Source organism: Salvelinus fontinalis, chromosome 13 (genome assembly GCF_029448725.1).
Source record: "Salvelinus fontinalis isolate EN_2023a chromosome 13, ASM2944872v1, whole genome shotgun sequence".
NCBI classification, from domain to species: domain Eukaryota; kingdom Metazoa; phylum Chordata; class Actinopteri; order Salmoniformes; family Salmonidae; genus Salvelinus; species Salvelinus fontinalis.
In genome coordinates this window covers 54478635-54501370 of record NC_074677.1, presented here as the reverse complement: position 1 = coordinate 54501370, position 22736 = coordinate 54478635, and the positions used below count along the sequence as shown (strand labels likewise).

Here is a 22736-nt window from a genome sequence, read left to right as displayed (position 1 = left end):
AAACACGAAACGAAACAAAACACTTTAACAAGCTTACAAAATAACAAAACGACGTTGACGCAACCTGAACATAAACTTACATAACTAAACATAAACTTACGTACAGGAAAACAGACGACATCGAAACGAAACAAACAAACGCTACAGTCCTATGTGGTACGAACATACATACAGACACAGGAGACAATCACCCACAAACAAACAGTGAGAATGCCCTACCTAAATATAACTCTTAATTAGAGGCAAACGCAAACCACCTGCCTCTAATCAAGAGCCATACCAGGCAAACCAAAACCAACATAGAAACAGATAACATAGAATGCCCACCCAACCTCACGTCCTGACCAACTAACACACAAAAACTAACATAAATAGGTCAGGAACGTGACAGTACCCCCCCCACAAGGTGCGAACTCCGGACGCACCAGCACAAAGTCTAGGGGAGGGTCTGGGTGGGCATCTAACCACGGTGGTGGCTCAGGCTCCGGGCGCGGTTCCCACCCCACCATAATCCATCCTAGCCTCCTCCCTCCAAGAATGTCCACCCTCTTTCTTCCCCCACAAAATCCTCTTAATAACATATCTAAGAATGACAACACCGGGACAGAGAGATAAACCAAGACAGAGGGATAGATAAGAATATAGAGGTAGATAAAGATAGAGAGGGAGATCAGGATAGAGGGGCAACTCCGGACTGAAAGGCAGCTCCGGACAGAGAGACAGCTCTGGACTGATGGGCAGTTCTGGGTATCTAGCCTTTTCAGGCTGAAGGGCAGCTCATGGCTGACTGACGACTCTCGACGCTCCTGGCAGGCTGACGGCTCTCGACGCTCCTGGCAGGCTGACGGCTCTCGACGCTCATGGCAGGCTGACGGCTCTCGACGCTCATGGCAGGCTGACGGCTCTCGACGCTCATGGCAGGCTGACGGCTCTCGACGCTCATGGCAGGCTGACGGCTCTCGACGCTCATGGCAGGCTGACGGCTCTCGACGCTCATGGCGCTCTGACGGCTCTGGCTGCTCATGGCGCTCTGACGGCTCTGGCTGCTCATGGCGCTCTGACGGCTCTGGCTGCTCATGGCGCTCTGACGGCTCTGGCTGCTCATGGCGCTCTGACGGCTCTGGCTGCTCATGGCGCTCTGACGGCTCTGGCTGCTCATGGCTCGCTGGCGGCTCTGGCAGATCCTGTCTGGTTGGCGGCTCTGGCAGATCCTGTCTGGTTGGCGGCTCTGGCAGATCCTGTCTGGTTGGCGACTCTGGCAGATCCTGTCTGGTTGGCGGCTCTGGCAGATCCTGTCTGGTTGGCGACTCTGGCAGATCCTGTCTGGTTGGCGGCTCTGGCAGATCCTGTCTGGCTGACGGCTCTAGCGGCTCCTGTCTGGCTGACGGCTCTAGCGGCTCCTGTCTGGCTGACGGCTCTGTAGGCTCATGGCAGACGGGCGGCTTTGCAGGCTCATGGCAGACGGGCGGCTTTGCAGGCTCCTGGCAGACGGATGGCTCAGATGGCGCTGGGGAGACGGATGGCTCAGATGGCGCTGGGGAGACGGATGGCTCAGATGGCGCTGGGGAGACGGATGGCTCTGGCCGGATACGGTACACTGTAGACCTGGTGCGTGGTGCCGGAACTGGAGGCACCGGGCTAAGGATAAGCACCTTCCTACTAGTGCGGGGAGCAGGAACAGGGCACACTGTATTCTCAAAGCCTACTCTATCCCTGATGCGTGGTACCGGCACTGGTGACACCGGGCTGAGGACAAGCACATCAGGATTAGTAGGGGGAGAAGATACAGTGTGTTTAGGGCTCTGGAGACGCACTGGTAGCTTAGTGCGTGGTGCCGGAACTGGAGGCACCGGGCTAGATACACGCACTACAGGGAGAGTGCGTGGAGGAGGAACAGGGCTCAGGATACGCACTGGTAGCCTAGTGCATAATGTAGACACTGTAGGTACTAGGCTGGGGCGGGGAGGTAGTGCCGGAAATACCGGACCGTGGAGGCGTACTGGCACTCTTGAGCATTGAACCTGCCCAACCTTACCTGGTTGAATGCTCCCGGTTGCCCGACCAGTGCGGGGAGGTGGAATAACCCGCACCGGCCTATGTAGGCGAACCGGGGAAACCATGCGTAAGGCAGGTGCCATGTATGCCGGCCCGAGGAGACGCACTGGAGACCAGACGCGTTGAGCCGGCCTCATGACACCTGGCTCAATACCCAATCTAGCCCTACCAGTGCGGGGAGGTGGAATAACCCGCACTGGGCTATGCACTCGTACAGGAGACACCGTGCGCTCTACTGCGTAACACGGCGCCTGCCCGTACTCCCGCTCTCCACGGTAAGCCCGGGAAGTGGGCGCAGGTCTCCTACCTGCCCTTGGCCCACTATCTCCTAGCCCCCCCCCAAGAAATTTTTGGGAATTACTTACGGGCTTTTTTGGCTTCCGTGCCAGACGCGTTCCCTCATAGCTCCGGTTCCTCTCTCCAGTAGCCTCCGCTCTCCTCAGTGCCTCCAGCTGTTCCCATGGGAGGCGATCTCTACCAGCTAGGATCTCCTCCCATGTGTAGGCACCCTTTCCATCCAAAACATCGTCCCATGTCCATTGCTCCTTTCTCTCCTGTCCCTTACTCCGTTTAGTTTCCCTTTGCCGCTTGGTCTTAGCGTGGTGGGTGATTCTGTTACGGCTGTCGCTTTCCTCATCCTCAGATGAGGTGAGGAGAGAAGGATCTTCAGACCAAAACGCAGGCTTTGGGAAATAAGCCATCTTTTATTTGATAACGATGATGGCAAAACACGAAACGAAACAAAACACTTTAACAAGCTTACAAAATAACAAAACGACGTTGACGCAACCTGAACATAAACTTACATAACTAAACATAAACTTACGTACAGGAAAACAGACGACATCGAAACGAAACAAACAAACGCTACAGTCCTATGTGGTACGAACATACATACAGACACAGGAGACAATCACCCACAAACAAACAGTGAGAATGCCCTACCTAAATATAACTCTTAATTAGAGGCAAACGCAAACCACCTGCCTCTAATCAAGAGCCATACCAGGCAAACCAAAACCAACATAGAAACAGATAACATAGAATGCCCACCCAACCTCACGTCCTGACCAACTAACACACAAAAACTAACATAAATAGGTCAGGAACGTGACAATTGCTTTATTTATCTGATCATATTGGAATATATTTGTTAGGTTTTCAGTAGGTTCAATTAGGTTCACTAGACTATATGCGTAATTTAAAATTTTTTCAATGAACATTCGAACAGTCCGGCCCTCGGCTTGTAGCTAAATTTTTTATTTGGCCCTCCGTCCATTTGACTTTGACACCCCTGATCTACTGCATCTTGCCATCTTTATGTAATACATGTACCACTAGCCACTTTAAACTATGCCACTTTATGTTTACATACCCTACAGTACTCATCTCATATGTATATACCGTACTCGATACCATCTACTGCATCTTGCCTATGCCGTTCTGTACCATCACTCATTCATATATCTTTATGTACATATTCTTTATCCCTTTACACTTGCGTGTTTAAGATAGTAGTTGTGGAATTGTTAGGTTAGATTACTTGTTGTTATTACTGCATTGTCGGAACTAGAAGCACAAGCATTTCGCTACACTCGCATTAACATCTGCTAACCATGTGTATGTGACTAATAAAATTTGATTTGATTTGATTTGATTTAACATTGAAATTGTTGCATGTTGCGTTTATATTTTTGTTCAGTATAATTCTTAATTAAATAAAAAACATTTTAGTCATTTAGCAGACACTCTTATCCAGAGTGACTTACAGGAGCAATTATGGTTATGTGCCTTGCTCAAAGGGACATCAACAGATGTTTCACCTAGTCGGCTTGGGGATTCGAACCACCGACCTTTCGGTTACTGGTCCAAACCTCTCGATCGCTAGACTACCACCAACAGTTGGTGCAGCAGCTAGCTCCTCCATTTCCTTGGCGACAGCAGTTCAGTTTGGGGTCAAGAGCAAACTCCTTCAGTCTGCATTCCTCACCTTAAGCCCTGTGATTTCTCCTGAATCCACAGTGCAGTAGGGGAAATGTATCTGAGCCCAGTGTTTCAAGATGAGGAGAGCCCCTACTGTGCACTCCACATTTCTCATACTGAAAGATCCCATTTTACAATCACCAAGTGTGACGTTCACTGACCCCATCAGTTATTTTCATGGAATTACAGGGTGACATTTCTCCTGGTGCAGCAGGGACCTGGGCTGGGGAGCGGGGGTGTGGGCTGGGGTATGTACAGGTTACATGGAAAGGCAGAGTACTTGGCTATTAGGAAAGGTGAGGGAAAGGACATGTTCTTCTCCAGTATTTACTGCCCTCCGGTTCACCCCCACGCGGCGCCATAAATTAGCTTGCCTGTTGAACGGCTGCCGGAATCAGTCAAAGGCATGCCCGTGTTAGCTGTGAATAAAGAGCAGGCTCAGGGTGTCTCCCACTCTTAGGCCATGGTCACGGTCACTGGCCCAGCTGCTCAGTGTGAGCTACTGTCCCCTTGCCACCACCTGGGTTATGTTTCTCTAATTTGCCATGCTGTCGCCAACACCTGTGTGTTCAGCCTGCTCCCAGTGCACTTTAGTTCACATTGCAGGGGAGACTGGGTGGATGCAACTTTGCAACTATTTTAAATGTAGTCACTCTGTTATTCACCACTGTGACTGGGGAACATGAAACGTAGCTAAGAACAACAGTGAGAGTGACACTCACTCTCCACACCGCCACTCTGCCTCTGCTACGGAATGGTGCTGACCGAGGTCAGGGGATGTGGTGGGTGTGGTGGGTGGTGTACATGAAGAGCAAAGCTATGAGAGCGTAGGCCCACTTTAGTGTGTTTCCGTGTGCATAGGAGGGACCACAGTACATCTTAACACGAACATCATGTTTCTCTGTTTGTTGCATAGTGTAGAGTGGGCCATCGCATGATCTTCCAATAAGGGGAGTGATTGCAAACCAGTCTGCTCCTGTCTTGCCAGCAGTGGTCCAGTCACAGACAAAGCAGGTCCACACCAGACTTCTCTCTGTCCTGATGGTTCTCCTGGTCTTTATAAACCAGAATCTGGACAACTAGTGTCAGCTCGAACCCCTTTTAAGCCTCCATGTCCTTTATTCTCACTGATTAAGAGTCCACGTTGAAGCCAGGCAATTGCTGGCTGTTGTTATCAGCAGTAGTAACAGTAGAGAGAGCGGGACCATCAGTGCTGTAGGACTGTAATATCTGACAAATCCCTATAAGAGCCTAAAGAACCATCTTGACTAATCTGGCCTGGAGGTAGAGTGCCTTCCCACCAGTCCCTGCACATCGGTGGGCTGCCGCAAGGCAAAGAAAAGCCTTTGGTCCCTTCAAATTGTGGTCTTTGTGAATATTGCAGTGACTTGAGTTTCTCATGGCCTCAGGGCTGCAGACACAACTGCTCCTCGCTTTTTTTCATGAAGCTATTCATATTCAGATGAGTGAATCGAGATGAATCACTTAGCCATCCTCCCAACCGGATGCCCACACATACCATATTAGAAGCCCAAATACATTATACTATGTTAAAAGTGCCACTGTGAGGCCTTTGTTTTCAGAAAACATGTCTTGCAATGGATTTAAATGGATCTACAGTACACTTATTCCATGAAGGAATGCAATTCTTACCTGAAAAACGGGTAAATGGGCATATTGGAAATGAATATGAATTAAAACCAATTAACTAGCTTCTGTTTCAAAGAAATCAATTCTACATTAGAGAAACAACCATGCTAAAACATAACGGATATACGGCAGTGATGATTCCTTGATTACTTGGAATAGTACAGTATGCATGCACCAAAAAGAGACGTTAGACATCAGACAGGACTTGGGTAGATTAGCAGAATTTTTAACATCCCCAGCAATATTGCCATATTAGGTTTATTGAAAAGCCTGAAAGTCACCTTTGCTTATTTCTCTTTGACATTCCCCCGTGCATAGCAGTGCTATTTTGCAGTCTCGCCCAAGGCTAAATTCTCATTGCCCTTGAGGCATGCCATGTAGAATTCATAAAGCGGCCATGGGGCTCTCTGGACCTAAGTCAGCCCCAGCCAGCCCCCATCTCCGGATAGGACAGCCATAAATCATTGAGTGGCTGTGGCTCTAGGGCCGGGCCAGAGACTAGGAGCTGAGCAAGTCCATTTGTCCTTCCTGATCACATTCAGGCCTGTTCTCTCTCTCAAATCAAATGATATTGGTCACATACACATGGTTAGCAGATGTTAATGCGAGTGTAGCGAAATGCTTGTGCTTCTGGTTCCTACCGTGCAGTAATATCTAACAAGTAATCTAACAATTCCCCAACAACCACCTAATACACACAAATCTATAAAGGGTGAATGAGAATATGTACATATAAATATATGTGCGAGCGGCATACGAAAGGTGCAATAGATGGTATAAAATACAGTATATACATATATGAATAATGTAAGATATGTAAACATTATTAAAGTGGCATTGTTTAAAGTGACTAGTGATCCATTTATTAAAGTGTCCAGTGATTGGGTCTCCATGTAGGCAGCAGCATCTCTGAGTTAGTGATTGCTGTTTAACAGTCTGGTGGGCTTGAGATAGAAGCTGTTCTTCAGTCTCTCGGTTCCAGCTTTCATGCACCTGTACTGACCTCGCCTTCTGGATGGTAGCGGGGTGAACAGGCAGTGGCTCGGGTGGTTGTTGTCTTTGATGATCTTTTTTAGCCTTCCTGTGACATCGGGTGCTATAGGTGTCATGGAGGTCAGGTAGTTTGCGTTGTGCAGACCGCACCACCCTCTGGAGAGACTTGCGGCTGAGGGCGGAGCAGTTGCTGTACCAGGCTGTGATACAGCCCGACAGGATGCTCTCGATTGTGGATCTGTAAAGGTTAGTCAGGGTTTTGGGTGACACGTTTCTTCAGCCTCCTGAGGCGCTATCCTGAGGCGCTGTCGCTGTCCATTTCAGTTTGTCGTTGATGTGTACGCCGAGGAACTTAAAACTTTCCACTTTCTCCACTGCTGTCCCTTCAATGTGGATAAGGGGGTGCTCCGTCTGCTGTTTCCTGAAGTCCACGATCATCTCCTTTGTGTTGTTGACGTTGAGTGAGAGGGTGTTTTCCTGACACCACATTCCAAGTGCACTCACCTCCTCCCTGTAGGCTGTCTCGTCGTTGTTGGTAATCAAGCCCACTACTGTCGTGTCGTCTGCAAACTTGATGATTGAGTTGGAGGCGTGCATGGCCACGCAGTCGTGGGTGAACAGGGAGTACAGGAGGGGGCCGAGCACGCACCCTTGTGGAGCCCCAGTGTTGAGGTGGAGATGTTGTTTCCTACCTTCACCACCTGAGGGTGGCCTGTCAGAAAGTCCAGGACCCAATTGCACAGGGCCGGGTTAAGGCCCAAGGCCTCCGGCTTGATGATGAGCTTGGAGGGTACTATGGTGTTGAATGCTGAGCTGTAGTCAATGAACATCATTCTTACATAGGTAATCCTCTTGTCCAGATGGGATAGGGCAGTGAGCTGTGAGCAGGACCTGTTACGGCGGTATGCAAATTGAAGTGGGTCTAGGGTGGCCGATAAGGTGGAGGTGATATGATCCTTGACTAGTCTCTCAAAGCACTTCATGATGACAGAAGTGAGTGCTACCGGGCGGTAGTCATTTTGTTCAGTTATCTTTGCCTTCTTTGGGTACAGGAACAATGGTGGCCATCTTGAAGCATGTGGGGACAGCAGGCTGGGATCGGGAGTAATTGAATATGTCCGTAAACATATTGAGTCGCTCTGCTGACTAAATAGCACCACACAGTCAACATACTCTACAACACCTGCTTGACAGCTAACTTAGGGCAGTATCTTTCCCTGTTCTGGTAAATAAAGGCCAAGCCTTGCAGGGTATTTTCTTCTCCAAACACTGTGTCTGGTATTAACATGGTCTGGCAGGTTCTGTCAGGAGAGGCCATTGTTAGTCTTCCACCCTGCTGTTGTGACAACGACATTGGCGCTTGTGGGGGCATTTTCCAGGCCTCTGGCTGCCCACCGTCTGGAACATAAAGACCCACCGACCAACCACTCTGTCTGGGTGCGGTTTCATGTTCCTACCTGCAGCTACTCTTCTGCTCCATGGCACACACAGCACAGATGGCCCATGTCCTGATCGTAACATTTGGGCCAGTTTCAAAGGATAAAGTAGAGCAATCATAGTGTGAGCCTGAAGGGGAGGCATGTCTAAAATGTGAGCCTTTACAGGAAACTGGGCGTATATCGCATTTCACTACTTCCCAGTAGGAACGTTAAAATAACATTTAAAAAAAATCAAAATGCATTTTTTGGGGTTTCAGAAATGCCTTCTTGAACATGTGAACTTACATGTGCCTTAATAACAAACTCATACGTAATCTGTGAATATAAATCAAATGTGAAATCTCAACTGTTTAGACACAGAGAAAATACAGAATCTTGCCTAGCCATGATTGGTTGAGATAATGAGGGGGCTGGGACATTCACGAGAAAGAGAGTCCATTCTGTCACTCGAGGCTTCTCTGTCAAATGGCTCGTCCTGCACTTTGCTACCATGGAATATTTGAAAAGGCCCGTTGGATTTACTAATAATTTCGTTCATGATAACATGCAAAGTGTAGATACAGCTTTCAATACCAGTGGTGTCCTGAATACAGCTACTAGTATTGACACAGCTCTGTCTTCTGTGGCGAAAGCAGTCTGGACTGGTAGAAGCGTGGGAAGGATTATTTTTGAAAGTGTTTCAGTCTGCTATGAATCATCATAATCCATACATCGGTAAGCATCTACAGTTAGAATGCTAAAATAGCTACATGCGTTATTGTCTCAACTGTATCAAAAAGTCATTTTCATTGCTAGCGATTGTTAGCTATATAGCTAGCTAGCTACACAGTTCCATACAGGTACCGTTATAGCAAATATAGTTAGAACTAACCCAAAATAGTTAATCTGTGTCGTTTACAGTGGGAAGAAATGAAGCATAGTGGGCAGAACAGGCATGGAGGTGGGCAAAGCCAAGCACGATCTAGTGAGATCCTATTGGTGCTTTAAAGCATGTATTTGCATATTTCCATTCGGGAATGCCTCCTCTGTGAAGTGGACAAACTTAGTTCGACCTTGCACTCCTTCTAAACTACACAATTTAAAAAAAAACTGTGGCAAAGGATCAAGTCTATAAAACCCAGTGCACTGTGTTCGTAACAGTTTTTAGTTTTGGGAACAGAGAAATGTATCGAGATCAGATGTTTCCTCGATGACAAAATTAGCAGAATGTCGGCTCGGTTTCACCTACTGTAGTTCCATCCTGTCCCACTACCCACGACTGGACTTCCTCTCACTACTTTTATTTGGTGGTGAGAAAACGCTCTAAACGGATGCTTCAGCTTTATAGCCCCATGTGACGTGTCTGGGTTACCCCTTCTGTCTGTGGTTATTCTTATTTATTTCACCTTTATGTAACCAGGTAGGCTAGTTGAGAACAAGTTCTCATTTACAACTGCGACCTGGCCAAGATAAAGCAAAGCAGTTTGACACATACAACAACACAGAGTTACACATGGAATAAACAAACATACAGTCAATAATACAGTACGAAAAAGTCTATATACAGTGTGTGCAAATGAGGTGAGATAAGGGAGGTAAGGCAATAAATAGGCCGTGGTGGCGAAGTAATTACAATATAGCAATTAAACACGGGAATGGTAGATGTGCAGAAGATGAATGTGCAAGTAGAGATACTGGGGTGCAAAGGAGAAAGACAAATAAATAAATACAGTATGGGGATGAGGTAGTTGGGTGGGCTATTTACAGATGGGGCTATGTACAGGTGCAGTGATCTGTGAGCTGCTCTGACAGTTGGTGCTTAAAGCTAGTGAGGGAGACATGTGTCCAGCTTCAGTGATTTTTGCAGTTCGTTCCAGTCATTGGCAGCAGAGAACTGGAAGGAAAGGCAGCCAAAGGAGGAATTGGCTTTAGGGGTGACCAGTGAGATATACCTGCTGGAGCGCGTGCTACGGGTGGGTGCTGCTATGGTGACCAGTGAGCTGAGATAAGGTGGTGCTTTACCTAGAAAAGACTTGTAGATGACCTGGAGCTAGTGGGTTTGGCGATGAGTATGAAGCGAGGGCCAGCCCTCGAGAGCATACAGGTCGCAGGTAAAAACTTGCTTGCTTAGTCCCGCAACGTGCCACTGTTTACAGATGGCTTGTTGCGGGACGAAGCCGGTTGCATTCTGCTGTTAATGTTGATTGGCGATGTGCTAAGGCATGCATGGCGATAATATGTTTCATGTTTGTCATGTTTAAGTAGCTAGCTACCAAAAATAGCCACTGTGGTGCGAACGCTAATCGATCAGCAAGCTAATCAAACCCATGTTACATTATAGTGACACATGCTAAGTTGGCTAGCTAGCTATTGGAGTATAGATTTTAAGGTTGGTTTTTTTGCATGTCCAACTAGCTGGCTAGCTAGATTAAAACCATTTACATCTAGCCAGCTGGTAATTACGAAGCGAAATGTTTGCTAAATCTAGCTAGTTATCTTGTGTCTGCATTGCCGTTGTTGGGCTGGAAGCAGGTGAAGTGTGTACAGTGCATTGTAGTACAGCTGTAGCAGTCAACAGGCAATAACAAACTATAGAACATTAATTCATGTTTTAACATATTTTTCTGGGATTTTCCTTTCAGCATGAACCTGCTCTCCGACACCAGTACAAGGAGATGATCGAGGGTGAACAAGCAACACTTCAGGTATTTTATCTTTGTACTTATTGCCTGGACTTGGGGGTCAATGAATGTTATTGCTGGTATGTGAGGTTTTAATGTCTTGTCTATTTTAGTCTGCTTTCCTCCTTTACAGCTTGAATTGTCTCGAGCCTGGTGTTGTTGTGGCCAAGGACCTTTCACTCAGATGGATCCAGGTCAGCTGCTGTGCAATGTTGACTTCCTTCCAGAGATGTGAACGCATCCCCCGGACTGGACAAAGCAAACATATATTTTTGAGAAGATCAGGACTTTTGCAATGAAAAGGCTATGGCCATGACATGTCTTGCTCCGAAGAGTAGGACAGAACTACGCTTTCAGGCACATGACCTGAACATGACCTGAATGACCTGAACCAAAGTTACTCAAAGGATCTTATGATATAGTGTCTAGATGTTGTTTTTATCTAAGCCTTTATGCGTTTTAGTTTGTTTCTAATTGTAGGCTACTACCTTTAACACTTACGTTAACGAAGTATTTTATTGTTGAAATCTTTTCTTCATTTTTTTTTTTAAAGCTCTACCTCACTGCCTTATCACATGGCCACATTCACGTGTTCCAATGTGAATCCTTTAAGAGATGCGTGGGTCTAAGGCTCTAGAGGGTGTGAATGAGTAAATAAAGAACAGCACTGTAGCTGTTCAATGCGAAAGGTTATCTTTATTATACAACAACAGGCAATGTAATACTGTAAATGGTTTGCCTAATGCGGTAACTTTCTGAGATAAATGTTCAGAGAATCCATTTTGGCAATTTGGTGAAAGTATTCTTTTTCCAAATATGTTTCCCAAGGATTAATGTAGAGTAAGTGTGAAAATGGCACAATGTTAGCGTTCCTTTTTCTCCTAAATGGGATTATACGTTCATCAACTTTTAAAGCGGCGTTACTTCCCCATGTTTCCTGCAACCACAGTGTATGATATGCCATTTTGAAGTTCTGAGTCTGTACTTTTATCCAACGTACAAAACACCGTTTCAAATGTCGGAACATAAGACTGAAAAGAGACGGTGGGTCACATATGTTGTTATTCTTTCCAATAAATATGGGAGATGGAGACCAATGAATGAATCGTGACTCGGTTACAAGATCCCTGCTGAGATCCCGCTGTGAGACAAAGATCCATGTGACGGTCGGATGCCACCCCATATAGTGCCTTTCTGCCAGGTCACCCCAAGGCCCTGTCCTATTACAACCTGCTCCTCAGAACCACACGTGACATCAGGGCTGCTGTGATGGGACTGCAGGGAACAGGGTTTCCGTTCCTAGGGAACAGTAAAGTCATTTTTTCTCTCCCTTTTCTCCTCATCCCTCTCTATCCCCCACTCTAAAAGGGACTGCATCTGTGCACTGTGAACCAGGAAATAGATGCCCATGTAAATAAAAATACTGAGATATCTGAGATCGGTGATATTGATATGTGATAGAAGGAATCGCTGCACATGGTGAGGGCGTGGCTATTTCCACCTTCCACGTGTAAAGACATCGATTTTCAAATTCTATCTTGTTTTCATTATCTCTGACGACATGAGAGCATGCAGGGTGCACTTTAAAGCCAGCTAACGTAAACAAAGACATACTGTACCATGTCCACTACAAAAGAGCAGAAATAAACAGCAACCATGTGTATTTGTATCTTTTCAGTATATCTTGTTTAACATGGCAGAAAGCACCACAATATTTATGCACTTTTCTGCACAACGCATGATTTGGGCATCATGATGTCCCAACAAAAATCATCTCACTTTTTGTATTTAAGTCTACATTTGAGATTTTTCCTCATTTCCTTATATATATATTTTTTAAATATATTTCCCCCCACAATTTTGTATTATCTAATTGGTAGTTACAGTCTTGTCTCATCGCTGCAACTCCCGTACGGACTCGGGAGAGGAGAAGGTCGAGAGCCGTGCGTCCTCCGAAACATAACCCAAAATAAGCCGCACTGCTTCTTGACACAATGCCAGCCGCCCGGGTTAAGTCAGAGGAAACACTCTGCACCTGGCGACCGTGTCAGCATGCACTGCGCCCGTCCTGCCACAGGAGTCGCTAGTGCGCAAAGGGACAAGGACATCCCTGCCGACCAAATCCTCCCTAACCCGGACAACGCTGGGCCAATTGTGCACCGCCCCATGGGTCTCCTGGTCACGGCCGGCTGCGACAGAGCCTGGACTCGAACGCAGAATTTCTAGTGGCACATCTAGCACTGCAATGCAGTGCTTTAGACCACTGCTCCACTCGGGAGGCCTAGATTTGTCCTAATTTCCGACAGTGTGCAGGTCTTCATCTCTTCTTGAAACCACCACAAACCAGAAACAACTAACACATCATCCTATGAAGTGGGTAAAGAAAGACAGAGCCATTCAGTCGTGCGGTTTAAAATGGAAAGTGATGGGTGGCAAGTCACCCTCCCTCCAGAGGCACGGGAGATGAAAAAGCTAAAAGTCCAATTTCAACATCAGGTAATGCCTCTATTTTGGTGTGTTGTGTGTTTTAAGGAGATATTTATAGCTTCTACTGCAACGTGGATCTTAGCAATATAATCAGGCTAGTTTCGACCAATTGTAGAGGCTAAAAAGACTATAATGGGATAAAACAAAAAAGATTTAAGGAAGAAAAAACGTTAATGAGAGTTGAGACATTTAAATGGTGGAGATCCATGCAACTCAAATCTTGGTCACAGTTGGATAACACATTCACATCAAATCACATTTTATTTGTCACATACGCTGAATAGAATCTTACAGTGAAATGCTTACTAACAAGCCCTTAACCAACAATGCAGTTCTAAGTAAAAAATAGATAAGTAAAAAAAATTGAAATAAAATGAACAAATAATTAAAGAGCAGTAGTAAAATAACAATAGCGAGGGTGTATAGGGTGTACCGGTACAGAGTCAACGTGCGGAGGGGCACCGGTTAGTTGAAGAAATTGAGGTAATATATACATGTAGGTAGAGTTAAAGTGACGATGCATAGATAATAAACAGAGAGTAGCAGCAGAGTAAAGGGGGGGGGGAATAGTCTGGGTAGCCATTTGATTAGCTGTTCAGTCTTATGGCTTGGGGGTAGAAGCTGTTAAGAAGTCTTTTGGGCCTAGACTTGGCGCTCTGGTAACACTTGCTGTGCAGTAGCAGAGAGAACAGTCTATGACTAGGGTGGCTAGAGTCTTTGACCATTTTTAGGGTCTTCCTCTGACACCGCCTGGTATAGAGGTCCTGGATGGCAGGAAGCTTGGCCCCAGTGATGTACTGGGCCGTACGCACTACCCTCTAAACATTCAATCATTTGAACATCCCACAACTTGTAATAGATTCAAAGAGTAAGCCTTCCCTCATGGCTGGAGTCCCCTCTTTCAGGAACAGGTGTGGTTGTCAATTATTACACCTCGCACCGCCTTGTCATAGATCCTCCCTCTGCTTTTAATCATGTCACATCTGTCCCAGGGCAACACACTGCTAAAAAGCTGATTTCCCATAGGAGGAACACTGCCTTTGGCAGCTGCTCACCAGTCACAGACACAGTAGCACAAATACTCGGATGTGGGCAGGAGGCTCAGTGTTGGAGCAGCACCCTGCATTCTCCAATCTGCCTCACTAACAAGTTATTGAATGGTTCGAACTCGCACTGGGTCATGAGGGCTATATGAATTTCTACTAATCCTCTTATCAGGGAAATTTTGTTGACCACATACAAAACAAAACAAACATGTTTATTCTAACACACACAGGATAGGTGCAGTGAAATGCACCTATCCGGTGCATTCCACTGCGCCATTTCATACAGCCATCCGGTGTATGTTCACTGCACCTATCCGGTGTATGCTCTGTACTACTATTGGGTCAGCTATAGTAGTACAATGCCCCTGGAGCAAATTATGCTTAAGTGCCTTGCTCGAGGGCACGTCGGCAGATTTTTCACCTTGAGGCTCGGGAATTCGAGCTAGTAACCTTTCGGTTACTGGCCCAATGCTCTAACCGCTAGGCTACCTTCTGCCCCTACAACTGACAACTCAAAAAGAGCCAAGAGATACACAGCTAAGATTCTGTAACAACAATAGTGTTACTTTCAGCCCCAAGGACAGGACTCATAGGGCTCAGCCAGTCTATGGTTGAGTTCCTGCCCGACTACATTGCAGACTTCTGCCAGATCTTACAATGCCGGGATCTATTCGGACAGGAACTCGTCCATTCAGCACCATAGACAGTGCTAACGCGTCTCATCCAGTGTAGCCCATTCAGTACCATGGACAGGGCTAACACGTCTCATCCAGTGTAGCCCATTCAGCACCATGGACAGTGCTAACGCAACTCTGCCAGTGTAGCCCATTCAGTACCATGGACAGTGCTAACGCAACTCTGCCAGTGTAGCCCATTCAGTACCATGGACAGGGCTAACACGACTCAGCCAGTGTAGCCCATTCAGCACCATGGAGAGTGCTGACGCGACTCAGCCATTGTCACCCATTCAGCACCATGGACAGGACAGATGACTTTGAGAGAGAGTGAGCGCAGAGAGTGCTGGCTGCTGTAGAGAGGCCAGGCTCATTGAGGCGTGGGCCGTGGTGGATAAAGTAGTTAGCTGTCATACTTTAGTAAAAGTAAAGATACCTTAATAGAAAATGACTCAAGCAAAAGTCACCCAGTAAATGTATGGAGGAAAAAATTATATATTTTCTTTAAGAATGTAGTGGAGCAAAAGTAAAATCTGTAAAAAAAAATATAAGTAGTAAAGTAGAGATACCTCAGAAAACTACTTAAGTAGTACTCGTTACTTTACACCACTGGGCGTGGGGAAGGTGGGCAGCTGGCCAAGATAAGTGCAACATGGTGGATCAACTTGTATGACACTTAATGCCCCAACTCCAGGGCTCGCCATCTCTCATGTGCCAAAAAACCCTGTTGTATAATCAAGTTAAGCAACACCTTTACAACAAGCTGCTAAACTAAATAATAAAGATAAAAATATGTCAATTCGATGGCTACAACAGCAAATGGACATAACCTTCCAACAATCCCAAATCACTAGCCTTTAGCACTGCATGCTAACTAAGTACCATAATGGGCCACAGCTGGGGGGAGGCTAATTTCATTTGAGTAATAATCTAGCAGTCAGTTGGGCTCAGCTAATTTACTCTAGGAAGGGTTCCAGCTCTTCACTTTCTCATAAGCCAAGCTTTTTTTGTCTGTCCTCAACTGATCAAATCAAATGATCCTTTAGCTTGACATTTAACTTTTTGTTCCACAAACCTCTTGGCAAAGAGAGATTGCTTGCACATGTCACTATGTCCAATAATCCCAACATTTATCTCTGTCCCAACTCCCCTGCTCCCTAAGGGCTAAACAGCTCCATTACACACGAGTTTTAATAGCACAAAATCTGTATTTTTTCTCTCTCCATGCAACAGTATTATGGGTACATCAGGTCTACGCAATACGTTGTCATGACTGTCCAGTTCTAACAAACTGTGTAAATGATGAATAAAGAAATGAACACAGCAGACCAGAAAAGTGTCAAGCTACAGCTGCACGTTTAAAGTGGTTTGAACTCACCTCCCGGACAATCCCTGGTGTGGCTGATTAGCTCACCTAAGTGAAGTATCTTCAAAAGCTAATTTAAGGAGGACCATTATACTACTCTGCTCAAACCATCGTATTATGCTACTCTCATCACCCCACTGGGAACCATCGACACGCCTGGCTAGCCTATCTTCAAGCAAGCATCTTCAAGAAGGAAATGGGAGGAAAATAAACTCTGTAGTTCAGACTACATGACAAGTCACCGGATACCGGACGACTACAGAGAAGAACAACAGTAGAAGACTTGTTGGAACCTTTTTGGACCCAACTCCCTTTCCAAGGCGGCCTTGTCCCCCGAGAGAGATCCGGTGAACCAAAGCATTTCACGGAAATACATTCATGATTTCTTACTCAAAGCGGGCGGCGGTTCGTGTGCAAAGTATATGGTTTGTGTCAGTGAGAGCAGTTTCTGAGAGTACCAATGTTAAGTGTCCATGTCCCCTTCTCTCCCTCCCGCTTCATGTCTTTTGTAACAAGCAGCCACGTTGTTGTCATTCTGCTAGGGACCTATTTTTAACGTATTAAGTGTATAGGTTTATTATTTAATTAGCTAGTAAATAAAACATTTAACTCATTTGTGTAGTACTGAATAATAAGTAAGGCTCTGTTTTTTTAAGATAAAAGGAGGTTACGACTATTCAGACTGATGATATGATACGAGGTTACGATTAATAAGTTGACTGTTTATAGATGTGATAGGTAAAGACATTTTAGAGTTTAATTCAGGAGATGGTAACTCTTTAAAGAACCGCTCTCGTTGGTGCCCCAGATGCTAATGGTTAATTGTTACATGATTCATTTAATCGGTCAACAATTAAACATAGTTAGGTAATTAGATAAATAGCAGTCTTCAGATTGATGTTAAAGTCAAGTCATGACATATTGGTGCCCCATGTGAGGCATATAAGACAAAATTAGGCCCTACTGTTGAATTCAGTCTACAGGAACTGTGTAGCAATTTACGTTATACCCAAAAGAGCAGTAGGCAGGATTGTCATTGAGTGGTGTGTGCGTCCTGCACATGCAACCCAGTTAGCAGGGAGAGATTGACTCCGGTGTTGTATACCTGACAAAGGGTCAGATTGTGTAGGGTGAATTATTAATTTCCAGAGCTAAGACATACGGGTCAGCCGATTAAATTTGAGAAGATATATTTGTTTGGTTATAATCTCTCTGTCTCTCGCACTTAGTAACGGCTAGATTTGCATTAGAAGCTAAGCTAACAAACAGAGAAAAGTCATTCTCCTTTGTTTACAGCGGAAAATCCCACGCATTGGTTGACGGAAGTCCTGCCTTTGCTGGAATCCCGGGTGATTTCAGCTTTCAGGGGTAAGGGACCCCTTGTGGTGAAGAATCAGCAGCAATTTTTCAGAATCTGCAGCAATCCAATGTGAGGGCAAAATGTCTTCTCACATCTATAACCACTGGTTAAACTTTACACTATCCAACCAATCTCTACTGATTGGATATCGTTGTCTCATTCGATTTATCAAGGAAGTTAAATTGCCAAACAAACCTTTTTACCAGGTTGCTCATTTGGATAAGGACCAAATTAATTTGTTCCAACCAATGAGGCATTTTAAACTAGTCAATCTTAACCTAGATACAGCGACGCTTTCAGGTTAATTAAAGTTTAATTCCCAGATAGCAAGCTATCAGAGGGGGTGCCCCCCCATTCCCCTGCTAATAAGTGAACCCACGGACAGATTGATCGGTGACCTCAGCAGCGACGCAAACCCAAACTATGCAGAATGGCTGAGAATGTTAGATCCCAATGCCACAAGCGACAGACGCCCTCCAAAATAACACTCCCTCCAGTGAGAGGGTGCGTCATCGGGGATAGGAGCGGTGAGAGATGAAGCACAACAATGGTATCTACCATGATACCACGATACCAATAACCACCGCGGTCAAAATAACTATAAAGAACGTCACCAGCGAAGCGAATACCGATACAATCAACCTGGTCGCTACGTTCCTGCACCCAACCCACACAAGGGTAACAAAGGGTTCAATGGCAATCAAAACGTAAACCGATGCTCTCTAGAAGTTATGCTAAGAGAAGTACAAAAGCGCCCAAAATTTGAGAAAGAGGAAAAAGATAAGTCACCATGACTAGGCGTGGAATTTGCCAGGAGAATAAGTCAGCTGAAATTAACACTATTAGCGAGGACATAAACGATCAAATTACCCCCGTTCTCACTCTAAACCCTATCCACTCTAAACCCTATCCACTCTAAACCCTATCCACTCTAAACCCTATCCACTCTAAACCCTATCCACTCTAAACCCTATCCACTCTAAACCCTATCCACTCTAAACCCTATCCACTCTAAACCCTATCAATCTGCTCAAGCAGATATTACGATATCTCGTCACATTCAATCAGCAAACCTCTTGAGACATCTTGAGATATCACTGAGGTGTCCCACACTGGTCGTAAAAGAAGTCCAGTGGACTTTCCACCCCCCCCCCCCCCCCCCAAAAAAAAAATCTATAATTGTGGTAACAATGATCATTCCTTGTTATGCATAGTCTCAACTACAATGCAACTAGTAAAATTCTCTAATCATGTGTTCCGGTAGGATAACATTACGGAATAAATTGGTAGGAGAGCTGGTCCCCTTTGGTTACCAGTACCAATGCCATCAACAGTCAGTCCAGCCTCAGTCAGTAAGAAGGTTAGAGACCTAACAAGTCGAATTGCCCTTGATAACAGCGACAGATGAGTTAGTAGTCACTCAGATTGCAACACGTAAAAGGGAATCTCCAAAACAGTCTTCTGATGGTCAACACACATGCCGCTAATAAAAAGAATCCTCCATTCAGGAGGAAAGTTATTAGAAGTCATGAACCATGATCACACCGCATACGACTGGTTCAGTGCTAGTAGAGTACTTCTGTCGTGAGGTTAGCTCCTCCGTGGATAACATGGCTATGAAAGTCATACCTATCGCCACTACAATGGTGTAAGACACATTGACACTACAGGGCCCCTTGGCATATGGCTTAAGGTCGGCACCGATTCCTACTGACACAAGGACATTGACATGGAAATGATCTGATGACGTCAGACTCAATCTGCCCAGGTTGAAGCCTACCAGTGTACTTGGTTTTCTTGCGCTGGGCATGTGTGTTTGTGCGAGCATAAACGCACATGCACAATGGAACATTTAATGAGGATTTATACTAGGATCACTTAAGAGTCCAAGCAAAGTACCAGCCTTGGTAAAGTTATAAATAAACCCTGAAGCCCTTTGGCTCTAGAGCTACATTAGTCACCAGTTTCTCACCAGAGGTCCATAGGTCACCCCTGTAGACTGTCCGAAGCTAGTGACTTACAGCTGTAGCCTTATCATGTAGTTAGCAACTTAGGATAGTGCCCTAAACAACACACTGCTAAGTAGGATCGCCCTAGATATGACATTTGACAAAATGGCACGATAGAGTAATTTGCCAACACCGTAGAAGTATATAGAATAGAGTCCAATTAGATGATTAAGGTGTGGTAACTATATTTTGTATATTTTTTTGTTTGTGCTTTTATTCTTTTCTTTGACACTTAAGAAGTGATACCGCCACAAACAAGTTCCCATACAACCATCACTTAGGGCAACAACGCCGCTCATTTGGGGAAGAAATGTAATGATGTATTGCATGAGTGTTGTGCGTTATTAATGTCTGTCTAAGTTACTTCCTAGATCCACCAGCCTGGACAACGGGTCTGGAACGACGATCGACAACCAGGACATCCCATGGCCCTTCTTGTTGGGGTCTGCAGCTTGTGAAATCTTACCAGGTTAAACCACCAGAGAGAGACTGTCACGATGATTCACAAACCAGGACATCCCGTGGTCATTCTTGTGGATGAGTTACAGAATCCTTCCAAGATTGAACCCACCAGAGAGGGACTGTCCACGAGAATCCAAATAGGTCGGATCAGGTTTGCAATGAATAACTTCACTCAGACCCTCTCGCACGCGCAGAGGGGGGGAGGAAAGAACTAGACGGGATTAAAAACTCATGGCCTGTCATAAATCAAGGGGAGAAGATTCAGGTCTCCCTATCCAATATTCAGCAAAGGAATGTCCTTTGTTTTCAAGATCATTTTCCAGCCCGAAACTCGAACACTTTCAAAAGTGAATACTGGAACAATATGCCTAACTGTCCCACCCTGATCTGGTTCACCTGTCTTTGTGCTCGTCTCCACCCCCTCCACATGTCGCCCATCTTTACCATTATCCCCAGTGTAATTATACCCGTGTTCTCTGTTGCCAGTTAGTTTTGTTTCGTCAAGCATACCAGTGTTTTTTTCCCGTGCCCCTGTCTGTCTCTAGTTCCTGATTTCTAGCTTTCCCGGTTTTGACCATTCTGCCTGCCCTGACCCTGAGCCTGCCTGTCGTTCCGCACCTTGCCATGCCACCCTTGATTACTGAACTCTGCCTGCCCATGACCTGTCATTTGCCTGCCTGCCTGTTCGAGTAATAAACTTTTGTTACTTTGAAACTGTCTGCATCTGGGTATCTCCTGAGCCTTGACACTAACATAGAATGTGGGGAATGGTCAGAGGTGATCTATAGAACACCTATGTCATTTTGTTTGTTATTTTGTGATGTCATGAAAAATGTTATGAAGGAAATACTGTAACTTGGAAAGTGTAATATGCAGCTTTTCAGTAGGAAGTTCCAATCACACCCAAATGGCCATCAAACTCCCTTCATTCATCATGCTCATCCTGACAGAGAGGGCTCTGAGCACGACTGCTGCTTCATCAGCCAAGGGGATACCAGGTGGCAACTCTTTGCTCTGTGACTAACCACAGCCTACTGTATGTCAGCAAATGAATCATCCAACCCTTCGCTGGGAATAATCAATACACTCCTCACACACACACACTCAGATGAGGCCTCCACTCAGACAGCACCACTGGCACACACACACACACACACACACACACACACACACACACACACACACACACACACACACACACACACACACACACACACACACACACACACACACACACACACACACACACACACACACACACACCCCTCCATCAGTCAGCAGCTCCTGCCTGCAGACCCTTGTGGATCCAACCCTAGACTCTGTGGCTGTGTGACTAATGGCTTACAATGGGGAAACCCGCCTGTGGCGCCTAAACTGCAGCAAGTTAAGTACAGGAGGAAAGACGAGACATGCTGCATATCATATATTCTGTACTTGCATTCATCCTATCATCCAGTGCTCTCTCTCTCTCTCTGAGAGGGGGATAACTTGAAGCCAATAGCTTATAGCTCAACACAGTGCTGCTCCTGCACCTCCTGAACACTATCAAATCCATGACCAATTGGATTAGATGTTGTTGTTGGTTATTTAGTTACGGCAGAAACCCTTTCCATGAGGGACAACAATGACGAGAGGCTAAATTGCTATGGAGGCCATCATGCTATATTAGACACAGCTTTGATCGAGCACTAATCATGAATTGACGTGATTCCCTTCTTCCTCAGACTGAAGCTATGACGTTTTGTTGAATAACCTGGGAATGTAATCTATAAGGGAGTTTTACGATCTCTCTCAAGCTCATACCATCTCCGGCTCTTTATAGGTAACAAATAAACAATACAAGGCAATAAGCGATAAGCCAAAAAAGGATCTATACAAATGCTGTTTCAAATGGTCTGAATTTCATTAATCTACTGCAGAGTCCTTAACACACACTGTTCATAGTCTACAGTGACAATGCTGGTGTTGACTCTAAAATCAACAGTATAATTGTAAACAGCAGTGTTGTAGAAACAAACACGCAGTAACCCTGGGGAACAAGCTACTCTTACCCTTTACCACCATCTGGGTCAGCTATGTTTGGGCTCGGACTCAAACAGGGACATATTACACCTGACTTAAAGGCTTCTGTAGAAAATAGCACACACTCCGCTATTGTTAAGCCAAGCTGCTGGTATCCTAGTGTTGAACAAATAGGGTGACATTGCAAACGTGCACTGTGAAAGTCAAATGGTTCAAATGGAATTAATAATTAATTTAGACGAAATAGTTTAATGAGCCAGAGCATTTCACAGCGTGACGTACTGTCGTTCCAATCTCTGCCCTCTGCTGTTTTAATGAGCAAACACCGGTGTTATTTATCCCCTGCCAATCCAGATGCATGATGGTAAATACTTTTCTGGCACAAATCATAGATATCATGAGAAATAGGTGCCATATGTCTTTTTCTATGGAAATTGACACACATTTGATCAATTAACAGTATTTCTAAGTACCTTAATTAGTCCTCCAAATCTCCAGGAAGGAGCATTTTCAGGATTCTGTTTCCACAC

The 22736-nt window shown here is 45.4% G+C and overlaps 1 protein-coding gene across 8 annotated transcripts in view; it reads right to left on the bottom strand.

The window, feature by feature from the left end:
• The window catches only part of nrxn2a (neurexin 2a), a 337271-nt gene that overhangs the window by 24296 nt on the left and 290239 nt on the right, over positions 1-22736 (bottom strand). The window lies entirely within an intron of this gene.